This window comes from Hermetia illucens, chromosome 2 (genome assembly GCF_905115235.1).
Source record: "Hermetia illucens chromosome 2, iHerIll2.2.curated.20191125, whole genome shotgun sequence".
Classification (NCBI taxonomy): Eukaryota; Metazoa; Arthropoda; class Insecta; order Diptera; family Stratiomyidae; genus Hermetia; species Hermetia illucens.
In genome coordinates, this window is record NC_051850.1 from 88,625,235 (window position 1) to 88,643,794 (window position 18,560).

General features: G+C 42.7%; 1 protein-coding gene across 6 annotated transcripts in view; it reads left to right on the forward strand.

Moving 5' to 3' along the window:
• The window catches only part of LOC119648666 (acid sphingomyelinase-like phosphodiesterase 3b), a 594,559-nt gene that overhangs the window by 495,119 nt on the left and 80,880 nt on the right, over positions 1–18,560 (forward strand). The gene's annotated exons all lie outside the window — the stretch shown is intronic.

Genomic DNA, 18,560 nt, shown 5'->3' on the forward strand with positions numbered 1-18,560 from the left:
CAGACATCTGCTTTTTGGTGCTGATGTGCTCCAACTGCAGCGAATAGCGTCACATCCACTAACGGGAAGCCTGGGATTCATAAACGAATCGGGGGGCGGGGGGGGGGGTGTGGATCGAGTACAATGGACCACTAAGGTCTGAGTGCTCAGAGGCTTTGCCTCTCCCCCACCTCAAACACACACACACACAGTTGCCTGTATACCATCCTCACCACCATCTTGCAATAGTGTTTAGGTGACAAATAAGGCAATATAAATAGATAGCGCGACCAGTGTACGCATTTTTACTGACCTGAAAAAACTCCTTCCATAATGCACGATTCAAATGTGCTTAGGACTACTAGCGCCACGTTTTAACATTCGACTTCAGAACTTCCAATTGCGAAGCCTTATTAATCCGTCCGGCTATATTATTGGTTTAGGTTCACTCTTCTCCTAATATAGAAAAAGGGTCATATATATTTCCAACAAGTGTCATGAGCGTACCACTTGCGGGCCAATGTCAGCCAATACGGTTTCCAGCTCTACCACGATTACAAATTAGGAGCGGTTCCCTTACTCCAAGGCTTATGCAAGAAGCGTAGCAGCTATAGATATGGCCAGTAACGGCGTTACCTGCTAAAGAGTCGAGAATAGACTATCCAGTAATGAATTCCTCTGATACAAATCTCCCAATTTTGGTGAAACTAATCTAGAATGAAAATTTGGTGAATCATTACCGCTAACTGATTAGCTGAGCTCCAGCGGTAATGACGGCTACTGTAGCAAGGTCGTTTCGGGAATATATTCTTGTCATGTGAACGCTTATGAAGAGGTATTACATTACCCGAATTTATAAAGGAAACCCACGAAACCTCTCCTATCTGAGGCATCAATAAGCTGAAAGATATCTCTAATTCCTGTCCATGTTTATGTTTTGCGACGGCCACTCGCTAAAAATATACTTTCTCAGCTTTCTAGTCATATTTGTACATAATGGTTAGTTTTCACTATGCAGGTTTATAGTGCGACTGTTCACATTTTTATTCTAACGATTCATATCCATACATATATGTACATACATATGTAGAGCACTTGTGGTGGTATTGACGTTGCTCTAGTATTCCTACATTGGTACAACCTTTTGGAATTATCCAAGGCTTCCATGCACCATAACACAGATATGTGAATGCAGATTAGGAAAAGCCACCACATCATACTCGCCCTGTTGTCTGCTTACACATTTCTGGATGTTGGGTCCTTCGGGTAAATGACTGTGTCCCTGATATTATTCTGGGTAGGTTCCAGATGTGTCTGTTGACCTAAATGTAAAATTATCCTACAATTTGTGGGTAGGATGGAAGGATAATTGTCCTACGTGGTTAACAGAGCGAAAGTTTGAGTATTATTGTTACGTAATTTCTAGATGCTCTCCATGTTTCCTTGCACTTAGGTTATGAAGGAATTGAGTCCGATGAGTTGGAAAATTGTTTGCCTCTTCCGTAGCTGCATTCATTTAGCTTATCGTTTTCCGAAGTAGAGTGCATAATGTATTTTTTAGCAAACAAGCTTCCAGTGCTAATTTAGATACCCAGCGTTTTTAAAAATGCAAAAATTGACCTGTAAATATATGATAATAAACGAGGTGGAAGAGGACTTTCGTTTGTAGAATGGAATGGAGCATGGAAATTACTTTCGTTTCCTCAGTTTGGAGAGCCCATATCCTCCGGGCTTTACTTTACCAGCGGTGATACTGCAAGGATAATAGAAATATTGGTTCTCCAGTACTAATTAAAAAAAAATGTAGACAATGTCAGGGGAAAAAGTAAATTCCATAGCAGGTTTTGGTATGTTGAGATTCGGAAGCTGACTTTGAGGCGCCGCAATGGGTGAGTGGTTTGTCAGAGATTCACCCGAGTGAACTTCACATCAAAATTGCAGCATAACTGACCACGACTGAGCAACTCGACTGCTACATAAAGATAAGGTCTCTGGTCTTACCTGCTTAACGAATGTAGAATCAGGCAGAATTAGAGTCTGTTAACGGTGTAGCCAATATACATTCTTCTAGTGGTCGATGGGATATTGCCGTGTTCTTGTGTTCTGTGAATCCCTTTACATATAGCAACTGGCGCCGTTTTGTGGTGAGTTACGTACATATGAAAAGGAGGTGTACATTTTTTTCACTCAATATAGTCATGTAGGGTACCAAATGGAAGGGTTCAATTAGTCCTTTTTGAAATTGATCTTATTTGTGACAATCAGTGAAACGTAGAGGAGTGAGGGTTCAAAACGTATAAATTGAACCAATATGAACTCCGGGGCACATGAGGACATGTTAGTGTTCTTTTTTTGCTTTTTTACTTATTTGGCAATGTATTTGGCATCAACAAATGATTTTCACAATCACCTGATGAACGTTATCATAAATACGGCCACAAACATGTTTAGCCCCAGCTGCAAAAAGAGTCAGAACGGCTGGTTTGACGATGAATGTAAGCTAGCAACGGAACGGAAGAATGCTGCATACCGTGTAATGTTGCATCATCAAAGGACACAGGCGGCTTCACAGACAGAAAAAGAAGCCTAGGAGAACCACCAAGTGTAAAAGAAACTCATCGGCTTAAAAATCATAAGTCGTCAGTAGCCGAATTGGTTAAATATGAAGGCGACCAATTACATCAGGTGGTTCATCAACTTGTGGTCAAAGTGTGGGACTGCGAATCAATGCCTGACGACTGGCAGCGACGCATTATCTGTCTCATATATAAAAAGGGTGAATTCATACAGTGCAGCAGTTATAGAGGTATCACGTTGCTGAGTACCATCTATAAGATATTCTCGGCTATCTTGCTAGGCCGGATAGCCGCACACCCAGAACATCATTGGCCCATACAAAAGAGGCTTCACTCCAAGCAAATCAGCAACAGATCAAATTTTCTCTCTGCGGCAAGGATGGAAAAACTGTTGGAATATGGGCGTCAGTTGAGAATAAAGATAGCAGACTACAACTTTGAGACTGTTTATAATTTCTCCTATCTAGGGTCGAAAATCACAACCGGTAACAGCTACGATGATGAAATGTGTGCACGGTTGTTGTCAGCCAATAGAGCCTATTTCAGCTTAAAAAACTGTTCCGCTCGAAACGTTTCACCATAGGGGCAAAGCTTTTACTGTACAAGACAATGATATTACCATTCCTCATGTATTCCTCGGAGACTTGGGTTCTTAGCAATGAGAATTGCGAACCCTTGGGCACGTTCGAGAAAAGAATCCTTCGAAGAATTTTTGGCCCCTTACGTGAGGATTAACGATTTTGTAGCCTACATAACGACGAAATCCATGAGCGATACTCTGACCGTCAGGTTGTGAATAAAATTCGGCTCAATAGATTGCGGTGGGAGGATCATTTAATCCGTATGGATGAGGATGATTTAGCCCGGCAATATGTACGGTAGAAAAGGAAGACGAGACATACCCTGCCTAAGATGGAGCGATGGCGTAGGTCAGGACGCCAGGCAGCTTTTGGGGATATCGAATTGGTGGACCTCGGCGCAAAACCGGGATATCTGGAGTTCCTTGTTAAGGTAGGCCTAGACCGGATACCGGTTGCTGCGCCGTTGATTATGATGATACACGGTTAATGCATTTTTGTACTTCGGCCAATTTCCGGTTTGTTTTGCCCGGTTGAATGGTTTTCGTGCCTCTGTTCTTATTCTAACTAGGCTCCAATTTCATAAAGGTACATCCCTAGATAGTTTAACTGTCTTAGCCGGACAGTCTCATAATCGTCAATGACGACTGTGTTAAGGTTTTCCACCATTGTTGTTCCATTTCGCTCCTGTTGTCACCGCCCCTTTGAAGGTGAGCCTTATTCTTGCTCAGGTGTGTTGCATAGGAATCCCAATTCATTCTTCCGGGATTCCTTCTTCTTCTTTTCATTTCGGAGGTGAACACACTCTCCAATTCCCAAACAGCCAGCCAGAATATTCCCTAGTGTTATGTCTAGTGCCTCTTGTCTATTACTGGTCACGAATGTTGGAGTGTTCCTTATGTTTTTCTATTTCTATTACTGATTGCTAGGCATAAACTCAAGAAGGTACTGGCTTCTTCAATTGGTGTCGCTGCTCCACCAGACTTCGTGGTGGGCGTTGACATAGCAACCGAATAGAAGTGGTAACGCCCTCCTCGCCTAACACTTCACTTAGCGAATAGTTTCGGTGGGCCCCGGATGTCGTCTCCTGGGAAATGCCCGTTGCCACGACTGCCTTTCGAGTGCTGCCCCCGGCTTCCAATGGGACTTGGAAAGGCGCAGAATTTCTGTGGTTGTAACTTAAACATTACGTCAGACACAATCTTCACAATTTTCTGGTTATTTTTAAAGGCGTAAACTTTCAAAAAATGCAAAAGAAAAAAATCGATTTTCTGAAAATTGAATTTAATAAAGCCCAACTTGAGTCATGCTTGATTTATCCAGCATGTTAAGGGCAGTGGACGAACATATATTTTTATGTCAGGAAATCGAGCAGAACAAGCCCTAATTTTTCATTTGAAACGATTCCACATTTATCCTATATCTAAGTAATTTTCCTTTTCAAATACATTGAAGTTAAATAAAGATATATTAATAATTAATAGTAGCGTTTTGAAACAGTTCCTCAAATATATTTCGGCTCGAATGTTAGCGAGTGTGACGCATGGTCTAGTTCAAACTGGAAAGTCAAATTGTTTTTCCAATTTTCCAAGTGGGCGCATTTCCAAAAATATTTATTTAAATTGAAGAAATACTCCACATCCTTCCAAGATTAAACGTCGTCACACCAAATTTTGCTTCCATTTTCGAAACTGTAATTACCAACTTCAAATATGGCTAGGTATCTATTAAAGAAATTGGTTCTCAGATGATGGATAGAATTTTGTCGGTGGAATTACGGTCGTTTGTCGAGTTAATCGAATATTTACCACAAGCTATTATCCAGCAACCCGAGAATGAGCGTTAAACATTGACGAACATTCAATTTCACTATTGGAGGAGCGGACGCAAACGCTATCACGTTGATGGAACCTGCCAGTGTCTCAGGCCTGGCGGCTAGGGCAATATGGCAACACGTAGAGCAATACACATTTCAGGCTCAATTCGAAGCAAGTATTTAGCAGTAAATAAGCTTCATTGGAGAGAGTAGGGCTCGAAGAGCATTTCCTAGTATCGAACTTGGAAATGCGAAGTAACTATCCTTTGTCGAGGAGTTCAGGTGATTCACGTCGGGCAATATGGATAAGAAACCTGCAATCACTGCAGGAGCAAAACACTCCCCTTCTCTGGAAATTTCAATTTAAACTTTTACCGGAGTCAGATTCAAAGTATCGACCTCTGTATTGGGTTCAACTGCTTTGTGCGCACATGTGAAGCTACTTCATGGAAACTATTCCGAAAACCATTAAAAGGACTCGGGGAAATCGTTGGGCGGCGGGGAGTTTTTTGAAGAAAGCTACCCGACACAAAGTCGATGAACGGTGAAAGCCCCGATATGGAGCTATACGAGGAGAATTCTGAAATTGGAATTCATGGCGCACTTTCTGTAATGGAAATCAACACAAAAAAGGAGTCTTTTCGTGTTAAAGAAAAGTTTGTCACGTTTTTGTAACTCAATTGATTTGTTACGTCGATGGCAGCTCGATTATCTCATCGGGCATCCCCAAGGTTCTGCAGAGTCTTTATGTACACACATGCTAGCTTTGAAATCGCATTGAGGTGGCGGTTGTTTCATAAAGCTGTATTCCGTGAAAATTTAACACTTCACGTCCTTGTCAGAAGGACGAGTCTGTGGAAGTAGCGACAAAAGGATACCGTATCCCGTAATGTGAGTCTCGACATCAGATCGCTTATTGTATTGTGAAACAGATGAGTTGACATGATGTTATTAGAGATGAGAAGAGTTCAGATACGTGTGTACTGCAGGTGATACGGCGTAGCGTTCTCTGCTCGTAATGGCGGCGCTATGAGGTGGAATAATGGCGATGTGAAAAGAAATTAAGAGCCATTCAGACGCACTTGGAATCGAGTAAATTTTCTAAAAAGCATATTCCCACCGATGGGGATACGGTCGTTAGGGTATCGTGTAATAACACTCCCCACTTTCTGATGATATCTGGAAAATCTGAGGATATATTGAATGGTCGGAGGGTCCATATATTTTCTTGATTTGACTTGTACATAGGACGAATCGGTAAAAAGTTCGCCTTGGGTTACCGTGCAGACATATAAGGATATTTATAGGCATGAAGAGCCTCGGGAGGTATGGGAGACTTCCCATAGAATCAACCGTATCTATTGGATGAATCGATGTAGTAGAACGATTAAGTATGGATGTAGTCACAGGTATGTAAATTGATTCAATTATCCTAGTGGAGGAGTACGTGCGTGCTCATTGGTTACGTGGTCGTTTGAAAAACTACAATTTAGAGAATTACATGCGATAAAACTTTGACGAAATTTCAGATATTGAAGGCGATAATAATTAAGAGGAACCATCTTGACTAATAATCCGTTCGCAAATCGCGAGAAAAATTGAACTCTTTACAGCACTTGTTAATATCTTATCCCTCCGTTGCTTCATGGAACTTTCGGGAAAACAAAACAAAAGCTTCTCTATGGTTTCGCTTTATCTTATAAAAAGGAATTTACTATTTATCTGTCTATCAGTTCAAATGTCTTCGGGATGCATGATTGTCACAAATAATTGAAACTAGGGGTAGCAGGCTTTTCAAGGATGTGATTTTGTGTTAACCACCAAGAGCATTGTGGCTTATTATTTAGTAACAATAGAAGATCCTGTTTCAAATTTCACTGGTGGCAGAGAGATTTGTATCTTGACTAGAAGCGCGATACCAGTAGACTTTGCTGTGAATGAGAACTTGAGTCAAATCAGCTCTGAGCACTTAGACCGTAGTCATCAATTGCACCCGACGCCCATCTCACGTCCTTCAATCGCTTGCTGTCACCTAGGTAGCAGCTCTTGATATCGCTTACACCCGAGCCCGAAAGATCATTGCATGGCCCAAGGAAAAAAGCTCACTCCTGCCCCGCAATCCTGTTCTGTCCTTAAGGAAACAGTGAGGAAGACTTCAGGATATCTTATCACTTGTTATTCTGATTCCTGTCAATTTCCTCTAGGTTTGAAGATAACTTTATATATTTTATCAAACAGAGTATAGAAATCCGAGAATTGGAACGTATTGCGAGAACCGGATTGAGCTCTCTCAATATCACTTCCACTGCTCTGCTCCTTTCATGTCGGCTGCTTCTCCGTAGACCTAAACCAAGTAGTCTATGACCTGCTCTAATTGCATTGCTCTGAAAGTGCTTTTGGAAATTGAGTAGTGCCTCTAAATAATAATAATCGTTGACGCAACAATCCATATTGGATCAGGCATCAGATACTAATTCACAGCTGAGTCGACTGGTATCTGACATGCAGTGACGATAACAAATCTTTTTGCCACTAGTGAGATTTGAATAGCGACCTTCCGCTACGGCAGCCCAGCGCTCTAACCACTTAAGCCTTCCGGACACATCTAAAGTTGCACCGAAAGTCGCGCTGATGGCACCGATAATACCCAGACATGCAATGAGGTTGGAAAGGTGCACAGTCAAAAGTCCCGTTGTTCTTCTGCTTCTCCAGCCTTTATTCCGTTCACAAGGGAGGTCTGCTTATCGTGATCGGTTTCGCCATTTGGTTCTATCGAAGCCTCATCTAGATGCAATCGGGAAGCATTCGAATCCCCATCTAGCGTATCAAGCCACCATTATTTCGGCGGGCCTTGTGGTTGCTTATTATCGACTTCGATGCTCGGACCAATCTTGACGAGTGAATTCTCGCTAGCGCGAATTAAATGACCATACCATCGAAGACGCTCCTCTCGCAACTTTAGGTTGTGTTAATGCGTGAAGAAATTTTAGAACGCAGTTTTCCATTGGTTGATACCTGATGGACATATTTAAATCAGTTCAGGGTAGGTCACTGCCGCTGGCAGTGATCATCGAAGTAGACACAAAGAGGATTTGATACACCCGCCAAACTTCGAACTTTACTTTTCGGATCGTGGTAGAGTAATTAAACCCAACGCACGAGTTATTCTGGCACTAAGTGTTGTCGTAGAACATACGAGATTAGTTCGTGTGGCACAGGGTCAAACACTTTCTCTAGTTCCAGAAATGCAATGTAAAGAGAACCCGAATAACCGGATTAAAGAATTCACTGAGCCATAGTGTTGGGTCCAAGCTTTTCGCTTTCCAGAGCGCAGATGTTTCGGCTTTTGGCAAGTTGATACTGATCTGCCTCACCATCCCGATTTGCAGCTTATCGTAAAGATCTTTGTAATGGACCCCTGAAGTGACAGCGTTCACTTTCTTTGCTGCCCGGTTGGTATTGTTATAAATTTGCCAATTGGCTCGCGCTATATCGTCCAAAAATTAGTAACAGAGATGTTTCTCTTCACGGACCTTCATTTAAACATCGTCATTCAAAGCTAAGTATTTCAGTTAATGTACCGCTTACCTGACTTACGGCTTTGTGAATCAAGTCTTTAATTTGTTTCCACGATTTTTTCACATTCATAATAGTTAGTAAGTGAGATCATTTCTTCTTTGTTCTAACGAAATCGTCACCATTTAATGCGCGGCGTGCGTTCCTCGCTCTATTTTTGTCGGTGGCTTGATTCGCAGGACGGCAATCAACAAGCCGATGCGGAGGTGCGATGGTCTTATAGGAAACAGCTTTGCAAAATGCCGGCGTCTTATTAGAATATAGTCGATTTACGTTTTACTATTCCCACTATAAAATGATGGAAGGTGAGACAATCGTTTGATGAACCAAGTATTCATAAATATCAAAACTAGCAATGCCAGCACTGTATTGAGTGTGTGGGCTACCAAAATGGAGAAATTTACAACCATGTTTACCGGGCTCACGTTCTAAGTTGCTGCTTTTGGCACCAGATCATCGCGTTTCGTGCCGAGTGCAAGTATAATCGTGCCTTTTCCGAAGGACTGTTGTGAGTTCCTCGGTCTTTCTAGTTAGGGTGCCAATATTTAGCTTTGCAGACACGTATTTGCTTTGCTCGGGCCAATTTACTTACGTTTTCATGCCGTCCATGTGCTAAGAATCTTTGCCCATTTTCAATAGGACCAATGCCGCGCCCTATCAGATTATAGTGGCTCCTCGCGTTCGAACGCACCTAACGCATCCCCTAATCCACTTCTTCACCCTCTGATGCAACGCTGGAATGTAATATCTTTCTCGGATGATAGCCATTGTGAGTCCTGTTCCACAATGTTGGTGAAACTTATGAACATGCTGAATTATGAGGTCAGCTAGGTGACACTTCCCGAGAATTATAGGGTGTTTCTGCTCAAACGGGATGAGCGCCTGCTCTAATCTTCCTCCCACTCGGAGAACCCCAGATACCTGATCGACAAAGGGGTTTAGCGTGGACAGCCAATGGTTTTTCTCGATATTCAATCCCTTCTGAATTCTGAAAATTTGCCTCCCGAAGAGTAGTTTTTGTTGATACCTGACGACTGCCCACTCCGTTAGCGGAAGTTTGCCTTTCCCTAGAGTTTCTGTGATTTTTCGAATGACGTCTTGAGCTTCTTTTATACTGGACGCCCCGTATAACAGATCATCCATATAGAACGCGTTCTTGATGATCCAGTTGATCTCCTCATCAGGAGCATTGTCGTCTGCCACCTGGTGAAGCGTTCGAATTGCTTGCCAGGGTGCACAGTCTAACCCGTAGGTCACCGTTTTCAAGTAAAACTCTCTTATCGGTTCTTGAGGCTTCGCCCGCCAGAGAATCCTAAGCTTGATCTGATCCTCCGGTCTCAAAAGTATCTGCCGATACATCTTAGTAATGTCACTAGAGTATACATACGCAAACCTGCGTATTCTAGTGACAATGTCGAAAATATGGTTTTGCAACTTTGGACCGGGATGGATCATCTCGTTAAGGCTCACACCATTTGATGTCGGACTGGAAGCATTGAAGACATTCCGCAATTTCGTCGACGTGGCCTCTTGGCGAACCACGCTTAAATACGGGATATAATATACTTCGCCGCTAGTGTCAGATTGATGACCCTTTGGAACTTCAGCCATGTGGTCCAAATTAAAATATTCTTCCATGAACTCATCCGATTTGAGCTTGTGGTCTTTGTTTTTCAACCACCTTTTCTCCTGACCGAGATAGTGCTGCACAGCCTTGTGGTACGAGTTTCCTAGTTTAATATTCTCTTGTCGCCACGGGGTCGGTACCACGTATCGGCCATCGTTCTTTCGGTAATGACCCTTTATGAATAGGTCCTCACAAATTTCGTCATCTATGCGACTAGATTCATCTCTACTTAGGGGCATATCCCAAAAAGCCCTTAAGTCCTGTTCCCATTCCTTGATAGTGACATGTGTTGAGGTGAACTTCGATACCGAGGATTCCGCCGGACCAGACACAATCCATCCCAATTTCGTGTTTTGGAGCAGGAAACTATCTACGGTTTCTACTCCATTCACGAAAAGTTGTGGAAGGATACTAGACCCTAATAAAACTGGAACGTGAGATGCATGTTCCGTTACGGGATCCGCCAACTTCTTCCCTTGAAACAATGCCTTTACTTGCGGCGGTACCTGTGGAAGGGAACCTTTAGTTACCCGTCTGACTACTAACGCTTTAGTGCTGACCTCGGAACCATCGTCCAATTTAAGGGTGAGACACACAACCGCTGACACTTTCCCTGCTGACACACCACCTACCCCTGAAATTTCGATGTTGGTCTTTTTCTTTTTTAACCGAAGTTTCTGTACTAGATCTTCGGTTATATAGCTGCTTTGACTGCCTTGATCGATCAAGCACCGAACTGGAACGGCATGTCCTTCTCTTGCCTCTAGCTTAACGACAGCTGTTGGAAGAACGGTTCCGGACCATGACAATGCTGTCGAATTTTTGGCATGATGAACAGCAGAAGACGGGTTATCCCCTTTGCACGGATGCATGGCAGTAAGATGTTGCCCTTTGCATATTTCGCATTGGAGATTCTTGCGTTTATTGCACGCTTCCCCCCTGATATATTTGTGGGAGAGACAGTAAATGCAAACATGATAACGGCGGAGCAGTTTCTCCTTGTCGGTACTTTCAATGAATTGAGGACACTGGGCTGTGAAGTGCTTCCCCATACATAAGAAGCATTTAATCCAGTTTCTCTTTTCACCATCCGACTTGGAGACCAAGGCTATCTCCTTCTGGGTTTTTCTCTTATTCCCAAGATCCTCCGCCTTGGATATCCCACTTAGACCATCCCAACCGGGGGACATGACCACATATCTATTTTCTAGAAATTGGTCTATGTCGTTTATCGTAACGGGCATTTTTGGATCTCGTAACGTTAAGTCGAACTCCCTCCGAGTTGTCATATCCATTTTCCTCGTCAGGACGAACGGAATGAATGGAATACCTTCATCTGCATTGAATCCTGCTTTCCGTAGGTTCTGAACTGCGGAACGCATGGTATCCAATGCTCTTCCCAGCGTTCTAGCCTCCCTTTGGTTTATCTGAGGTAAGTCAACTAACGCCTGAATTTCCTTTTCTATTAAGGCCCGACGATTACTGTACCTTCGGTCAAGAAGAACCCATGCTTGTTGGTAATTCTCTCCGTATATCCCTAAATGGTCGATTACACGTTTTGCATCGCCTCTTAACTTGCTCTGAAGCATCATTAAGCGCTCCGCAAAACCGATTTCAGAACCATCGTATACAGAGTTAAAGAGGCTTTTGAATGGTTCGTATTGACTGATGTCCCCACTGAATATTGGAATATCTGGGATGGGTGGGGCGGGTCTAAAACGATATCCTGAGTTCCAAGGGGAAAAATGGCTCGAAGGACCAAAATGGTTTGGCCGGGTCTGGCTGGGATCCAAGAAGAATTCTGAGCGGTTTGGTCCAGGAGTCCGCAAATATTCTGGGCGGGGCTGACTAGGATCTAATAAATAGTCCGGTCGTAGATGGGTGGGGAAGGGCCCAAGATTAGATGTACGCGGTTCGTCTCTCCACGTTGGATAATTTTGTCTATCCTTATCACAAGCCCCCCATGCCCCTCCAAATGCAACTTCACATCTGCTTGAACTCCTGGGCAGATCCCTAGCTGTCGCTTCACCTTGGAGTCTGTCGTTGAGGTCTATGCCCAAGTCTCGTTCTAATAACCCTGTTTCAACTTGTCTTGGGACGGCCCCCCTACTCGAACTTCCTTCACCGGGATCTACATAATTTTGAGTCACTGGCGGGAGTTTAGGGACTTGCTCCCTAACTGGTCCCAAAGTTAACGGGTCGACCTCTGTTTGTCTCTCCTCAGGGATAAGAGAGGGATGAACTCTCTCAACGAACTCCTTTGTTTTCAAATAAACTGATTGCATGAGTCCCAGCTTATTCTCTCGAAAATATATTAAATCTGCCGAGGGATTCAATAATAGAAGCCGTTTATGTTCTGCAATGAACTCTAAATAGATCTGCCGGACCTCACTCCACGCGGTTTCAAAGCGTTCCTTAGTTCGCTTTTCCTGCCGCAGTTTGCATAGCGTCTCGCGAACCTCTTCAACTTTCAAAACCCGCTTTTGCTGAGCTTCAATGATCTCCTGGATCTCCATTTTTGGTTCTATTTCAACTGGTTGTCACTTAATTGAATTAAATATTTCCGTTTGGTACGGACAGTGTATATGAACGACACACAAAATACGTGGGAGGCGCAACACTATAAGGATCTTTCCTTTGGTCTGAACGCGCCCACGTAACAACAACAATAATAAAAATACACACCAACGATGTTAGAGTGTCGTTTGAGAAACGTGGGAGGCGCAACACTATAAGGACTTTGCCTTGGGTTTGAACGCGCCCACGGATCAACAACACCACAAAAATTCACACCAACGATGTTAGAGTGTCGTTCGAGAAACGTGGGAGGCGCAACACTATAAGGACTTTGCCTTGGGTCTGAACGCGCCCACGTAACAACAACAATAATAAAAATACACACCAACGATGTTAGAGTGTCGTTTGAGAAACGTGGGAGGCGCAACACGATAAGGACTTTGCCTTGGGTCTGAACGCGCCCACGGATCGACAACACCACAAAAATTCACACCAACGATGTTAGAGTGTCGTTAGAGAAACGTGGGAGGCGCAACACTATAAGGACTTTGCCTTGGGTTTGAACGCGCCCACGGATCAACAACACCACAAAACTTCACACTAACGATGATAGAGTGTCGTTCGAGAAACGTGGGAGGCGCAACACTATAAGGACTTTGCCTTGGGTTGAACGCGCCCACGAATCAACAACACCACAAAAGTTCACACTAACGATGATAGAGTGTCGTTCGAGAAACGTGGGAGGCGCAACACTATAAGGACTTTGCCTTGGGTTGAACGCGCCCACGAATCAACAACACTACAAAGAATCACACCAACGTTGTTAGAGTGTCGTTAGAGAAACGTGGCAGGCGCAACACTATAAGGACTTTGCCTTGGGTTTGAACGCGCCCACGGATCAACAACACCACAAAAGTTCACACTAACGATGATAGAGTGTCGTTCGAGAAACGTGGGAGGCGCAACACTATAAGGACTTTGCCTTGGGTTGAACGCGCCCACGAATCAACAACACTACAAAGAATCACACCAACGTTGTTAGAGTGTCGTTAGAGAAACGTGGGAGGCGCAACACTAAAAGGACTTTGCTTTGGGTTTGAACGCGCCCACGGATCAACAACACCACAAAAATTCACACTAACGATGATAGAGTGTCGTTCGAGAAACGTGGGAGGCGCAACACTATAAGGACTTTGCCTTGGGTTGAACGCGCCCACGAATCAACAACACTACAAAAAATCACACCAACGTTGTTAGAGTGTCGTTAGAGAAACGTGGGAGGCGCAACACTATAAGGACTTTGCCTTGGGTTTGAACGCGCCCACGGATCAACAACACCACAAAAATTCACACCAACGATGATAGAGTGTCGTTAGAGAAACGTGGGAGGCGCAACACTAAAAGGACTTTGCCTTGGGTTTGAACGCGCCCACGGATCAACAACACCACAAAAAACAATGCACACCAACGTTGACGTTCAAGTAGTGTTTTATGTTGTGTAAACGAAACACAATCACTATAATTTCCCGCACTTTATATATATATTTTTTCACAAGAGAAATTATTTTTATAATAGTAATTTTATTTAAAAACTTACTTTGGATCGTAATCCGGCTCGACGGACCAGCTGTTTCAGCATTCTCCTAAACGGCCTCTTCCAGTGAACTACCCTGCTTGGCGTTGGCCAAGCTCGCGCACTAGCTCCTGGATGTTTAACTAGAGGACCGTGGTTGCTCTCGTTCCGGGTTGCCGAAACCTAACTTCGGAACGATGGGGTAATCTAACACCACTGAAACAGAAAACACTAAAGGGGTTAGAAATAATACTTACTTGATTTGTATGGCTTAAGTAAATGAGAACACTCGCGACTCCACTTCAACATACCTTTATTTTCTAATCACAATATTCTACTTCACTCTTATTAATAATGTTTACTTAATTAATCTCAAAAGCGATTTTAAAGTAATTCCCGCGCGTAAAGTGTTCTCGGATAGAACCCTTTAGCTCTGTTCAGAGCTAGGGCCACTATAATCTCTGCAAAGCTAAGCACGATTCAGAAGTCGTTTGGTTAATTTCCTCAATTTTTGCTATTCCTGGTTTCGCCGCAGGACCTTGCCTTTTCCTTGCATAATAAGACAATCATTTTGAAATCGCTATATAGCTATAAAATTTATTGAACTTTATCCATTCCGATTTCCAGGCGACAACGGTTATTCCACAGGCATTTCCGCAGGATAATAAATTGTCCCTGGTATTTTGCCATTCTTGGAAGCAGCTCTCGGCTCTCCAGGCTTTCCATTGCAGTGGAGAACTTACTTTTGACAGGTTTTTCCATAGTGAAGCGTGAATCTGGCGAGGCCTTCAAAATCAGGCCCTCCCCCCACTTTGGGAGTTATCATCTTTAAATTTCATCTTCGTGTTTGGACACTGTCTAAGAGGGAAGTAGTGAGTTACTACAGGTAATTCCGTCAGGACCAAGTGGCGTTCTAGGGGACCAAGTCAGAGCAATAATTCATTGTTGATGCAATACTGATTACATTGACAGCTATTGCACCGTTGCGTTATTATTATTATTACCAAGTGAAATAAGGAAACCTCCTCCAATACAATTTCTATCGCAAGAATGTGTCCGTTTGGAAAGAAAAACGAATCACTCTAAGTTGTAGTAGTTTTAGATCGGCTGGCTGATCCTTGGAGACCAATTGGCTCAGTGGTGTGTCATTTAGACGCCCCAAAGATCATGGCTGCCCGTACCATCCATGGAGGATGCGTAAAAACCCCGCTTAAGTTCATCCTAGTTATGAAAATTTGTGGTAATATATTGTTCCTAAATTTGATCAAAATTGTACCATTACTAAGAAAGTTACAGTAGCTCAAAGTTGTCCTTACCGTGTAAATTTACTGCAACCCCGAGTACTAAATATCAATCTCAAACTAAAGTGAGTAGTTTAACATGCTAATGGCATGTACATAACGGGCTACATACAAATGGGTTAGTTCTGCACTTAAATACATTCACAGAAGAAATAAGAAAAACCGCTCATATCTGAAGCGCCAAGCTTCCGGTTTCCCGACTTCTCTTTTAAGGTTTTGTGTAAAACAAAACCTTATTAAAATCGATTCACTGTCTGTCTGTCTGTCACACGGAACTTCTTCAAAACGGCTAAACCGATCCAAACCAAATTCGGTAGGCATATGGGAACTATGAAATCCCATGCATATAGCGAGCGACATAAATTTAGGTGAAATTTAAAGGGGGACTCCCCATACATGAAAAGGGGCATTTAAGTTTTTTTTTTCACTGGTTGTAGTCATGTAGGCTATCAAATGAAAGATCTTGGTTAGTACTTTCTGAAACTGATATTAGTTTTGGCGTGAATTGCAAGCGATTACGGAGTCAAAATGTACACACTCAAAGTGAAACAGGACCCATTTTCGGAAGCTACTCAACCCAAAAACCCGAAAAAAATCAGGAAAATGCGCTTAGATGAAATCTAGGCCTTGAAATATGTCCCATTCCGATATCTGCTCAAATAAACTTACTAATAGTATATCACAAAGTTTTGGTCATTGACTGAAAGCCCCCCTTAATGTCATGCAAGGAGTATTGTAGCACGGGCATAGGGGACAGTATGGTGCATAGACATCCCAAGTTTCATGCAAATCCAACTATCAGTGTCAAAGTTATAGCAGTTCAAACTTATAAATTTCGTGCGCCCTTTTGGATTTGTTGTAGATTAAATTGTTGGCATTTGCTAATAAAATTAAACTCAGAGTGTGAAGCGTATGAGGTTGACTATTATCAATACAGTTCTTTTACATCAAGTGATTTATTTAAATCGCTTTCTAAAAAATCGAGGGCAATGGAATTTTTAACTATCAGGCACGGAACCCTTGTTTCGGCCGGTCTTTTGGTCGCTTACCATCGACGTCGATCTTCAGACCAATCTTGGCAAGTGGATTCCCGTTTGCGTGAATTACGTGACCGTACCATCGAAGACACCTCTCTCGTAGTTTTTCCACGATAGGCGCAACCCCATATTGATCACGGATGATGAAAGCGTGTCACGCCACTACTCTAACGCATCATCTTCGTCTCCATAGAGAGCGGCAGGACGACCGACAATGCGGTAAATTTTAGATTTGATCGTTGATACGTCGATTACAAAGAACACCAGTTGTGGAACGCCACTTTATCCAAGTTGCGTAAATGCGTGAAGCAATTTTATTACGCATTTCTTCATTGGCTGTTTGCATTCATTCTAAGTATTTAAATCGTTCAGTTCTGGGCAGTCCACTGCCGTTAACAGAACTGAGCGATTTAATTATCTCGAGTCAATGCTATCAGCCAATGGAGAACTACGATATGCTCCACACACACAAAACCAAAAGGTTATAAAAATATATATATATATAAAAATATCTGAAGCGTCAAACTTCCGGTTTCCCGACTTGTGTTAAACTTTTATAGCATACCAACAGCAAGTCCACTCGCTGTACACACTGAATCCCACAGACCAATCTGTCACTGGTATCCAATTAAGAGTATTCTTGCGGTGTTCTCGCTAGTGTTTATTTATTTTTTTATGCATATGCGCGAAAAAGAAAAATCATCTAATTATTTACATTGCAGATGTTGAATACTTTATATTGGTTGAACGAAGATCGATTTGCCAGATGAAATTCCTTCTCGGAAATTTCAAGTTCCCATCTCTCTATATCTCCCTCTTAAGTGTATACCAAGTTCGAGTATGACTAAATTATCAGTTTTTATGCGTCCTGGCTTATCAGTTTTTATGCGTCCTGGCTTGCTTGCTATGTACTGTCTGAAAGCGTTTTCTTCTCTTCCGGCTTTTAAGTATAATATAAAGATTCCTAAGTTAAATTTGAATATTTAAAGACCAAAATATCTTAGTTGATCAGGTAATGAAAAAGGACACAACTTGTGTCCGAAATACGTATAAAAACAAAAACAACAAATATAGGAAGAAATTCACCCTTTTTGATTCTAGTAGAAAGCGTGGATAAAAGCGGCAAGATTGAAATTGATGTTCACAACACCTCAATAACCAGACTATCTGCAGAAGATACCTACGTGGGTTAACATAACTCACATCCCGTAACTCATCGACTAATGAACAAAATCAAGACGACACTCCCCATTTGCGACCCAGAAGTTGGTCGAATTAAGACAAGCCCTAAATCTGGACAAAACTATATATTGTGTAAGGACTACTTCCAAAGCGGCTGATGCGAGAGAATTAATCTGTAGTTCCACCATTAATATTTCCACTCCAGAAATGTCTAGAATTATGGGGAGTATAATGTCAAAGTGCGTAATGTATTTCCCGAAAATGAAATAAGTTTCTTGGTGATGGTTTATGCGATACGGCTTCCGTCAACTAGCGCTGTCTAGCGTATTGTATAGCAAAACTGTCACTTAGTTCTTGGGATGCCGCCATAAGAACTGTCCTCTGATCGCCTGCCACGGGTTGACGGAACCATAATCCCAAGCATTCGGACAGGAAGACTAAACACAGGAGATTCATCTCTCAGCGCATTGTTCGAGATTGTATGAAAGGAAAAAGTCATTGCGTATGCTCGACCTTCCACGGTAAATGCGCGAGAACAATTCCGCGCATTAAGTCTGGTATTAGCGTAATGTATGTGATGCATTGTATTATTGGTCTGCGACCACATGGCTGTAAGCATGTAGCATTGCACAGCTGTTTATGGGTTGCCACATGGAATGGAAACACACACAAGGAAACCATATTGGCCCCAATGTCATAACGACACCCATTACTTACAAGGGCCGCGGCCCAGTAAGCGGTAGTGGTCACAGCACGAATACATAATTATAACCCGTGCCTCCTATTTTGATTTTCTAA